Source organism: Castor canadensis, chromosome 15 (genome assembly GCF_047511655.1).
Source record: "Castor canadensis chromosome 15, mCasCan1.hap1v2, whole genome shotgun sequence".
NCBI classification, from domain to species: Eukaryota; Metazoa; Chordata; class Mammalia; order Rodentia; family Castoridae; genus Castor; species Castor canadensis.
The window spans coordinates 77,763,583-77,766,379 of record NC_133400.1 but is presented as its reverse complement, the minus strand read 5'-3'; positions in this window follow the sequence as shown (position 1 = coordinate 77,766,379).

Sequence of the window (2,797 nt, the reverse complement as noted above, 5' to 3'; positions counted from 1 at the left end):
CAATGGCCAATTGATAGGTAATAAATTATCTTCTGAGGCTTCCAGAGTAGGTAGCAGGTCTGGCATAGTTAGAATCTGAAATGTCCTCCAAGGACCCATTAAGTTAAAGGCTTAGTCCGAGCTTGGCACTTTTGTAAGGTGGTGGAAATTTTAAGTGGGACCAGTGGGATGTCTTCTGGTCATCATGTGAGGTGTAGTGGGATCCCCATACCTTCCTTTTCGCTCTTTCACTTCACCATCTTGAGGTAAACAGGTTTGCTCTGCTCCTACTGTTTGCCCACCATGATGTGTGACTTCCTGACCAGGAAGCAAGAGGGCCAGTTGACCATGAACTGACATCTCCAAAACTGTGAGCCAAAATAAACCTTTTTTTCTCTATAAATTGAATATCTCAGATATTTTATTACAGTTATGGAAAGCTTAGTAACACAAGATCCAAGTCCTTCTTCTTAACTCTTCTGTTCCTTCATCAACTTGACTACTTGGACTGTGAGTGAGACCATGCTGGTCTCTGAGAGTGAAGCCACCTATCATGTTCAACAAGGTGAAGGAGCCTGGAGATTTAGTTCACATATCTTGAGGAAGCATCTTTTGATGACATATAATTGAGTCACTACTGAATTGTCTGTGGGAAACTTGTCATTTTTATAATGTGTAAGCCAAAGGGCAAAATTAGAGATGTTAACACCTAAGAAACGTATTTCTCTCTTTTCTGAAGTGAGCTACTCTGGGAAAGCGACTTTTCCTCCCTTTCCACACCATTGAACTTCAGCTTGTGTTGATAAATGTTTAAGAAGTAAATTTCTCCGAAAAAATAATGCACGATTTGTAGTGTTTGCTGATTTTCAAGGTGTAACTTCTGCCACAGCCAATTTCAGGCTACCATTGTGGACTTATTAGAGGTATGCTGGTGACAAAATCTGCTTATTGGAGCTCTTGTGAGGCAGCATGAGCTAGCCCCCATACGTCAATGCCTATGCTGTTGCTACAATTTGGATGTAGAATGTTCCCCACCAAGGATCGTATGCTAGTCTTGGTCACCAGCCTGAGAAGCCATTGGTAAGTAGTGGAGTTGGGAAGAAGTTAGCCTTTGAGTTGTACCCCAGACATTCTGATGTTAGGAGGCCTCTGAAACAGTGAGCCAAGATCGACCTTTCCTCCTTAAATGCTGGTTTTCAAAGATATTTTTTCATAGTGATGTAATGCTGACAAACACATCTGTCTGCAATGTGAGTGAAGTGAAAGAGGAATGAGATGACCTCTTTAGACACTCCATCCTTATAATCCTATACCCACAAATTTGAGGTAATGTAGTAGATAATATAGATTTATTTATAGAATAAATACATTCTATTTGGCTTTATCAATCTACACTATCAAAATCTAAAATAATAATTTACAAAGTAATTCCCAAGACTGAATTGTCAGCATAATAAGGACAATTAATTTCCCTAAAACAGTGCATCATAGAAAACCAGAAAAATCTGAATTTAATAAACCAGTAAACCGCCACTCAGATAAGAACCGCTTACAGAGGGACAACTATAAAAGTCACTATCAGGGTTCTTTTTGATTCTTTCATGTTTTACAACATTAGCTCAACCCTTATCCCTGAAGTGATCTTCCCTGTGACTGTACTGAGTGCTGTGGATTATTAGGCCAAAGTACAGACACACAGAACAAAGATAAAGCAATATAAATTTGAACTTTGATATGCTGCTGCTTTGTGGTGAAAGAAATTTAGTTTCACTAAGTGGCAAGTGAAATGACACCAGGCAGAAAAACCTTGTGTTGGAGGGAGGGAGAAAGGATAAAGGAAATCTATTAAAAAGTCAGGAACTGTGGAGAAAGTCCAAGAACATTTGTGTTAACACCATTTCAGACTAAGGATTCTTTCTTCACATTTTTTAAAGCCAATATTTCATGGTATAATCTACACTATACACAAAATGAGTATTTTAATCCTACACAAGTAAATATTTTGGTCAGTAGAAAAAGTAGAATGCTTGAAATTCTAGTTTATCTTTTACTGAAAAGTTAAGATAGGAAATATTTTCTCATTGTTTTCTGTATACCTAATTAGACCAGGTAGGTAGAGAAGAGTGATCACAGGTGTTAAAATAGATTTTGAAACCTAATTTAAAGCTTCTAATAGGTTAAGGATTAGGGACTGAAACACTTTGAAGTTGATACTTGGACTCTTGTCTCTAATTTTGGGAATCTGTTGATTCTGTATTCCACCTGGATTTAGAAGAAAGAGACAGCAACAAGAAACTGCTCACAAACAACATTTTGATTTCAGCTTAGCTTCTGACCTCTAAATGCAAGACTGTTTTGGCTTCAGGTACCAGAATGCTCACTCTTCAGAGAAGACTAAAAATTTCAACTAATCATTCTAAAATTTGCAGCTTGAAAATGAATTATAATTACACAAGGTAAATGGCATCTAAAAAGCTTGTGTTAGAATGTAATTTGTTGATAAATATGATTATACACATTTTCTGATTTCTCCAAAATGAAGTTGGAAAACAAAATAATGAAGAATAAAATGCCCTTTGTTCAAATCTTAAAAAATAGCAAAATGTTATAACTAAAAGATTTGAGATAAATTTGGAACAAAAATACAAGTCTACATAGTGGTCAGCAAAATAAAAATATTGTAAAATGTTAAAGAAGAATTTTTAAAAGTCATAGAGAGGAGGTAGAGTCTATTCTTTTCCTTCTCTTTCTTCTTTTTACATAAAATTTTAATTTAGGGTATATTCGTTATACAGGGAGGATTCATAGTGACAATTCC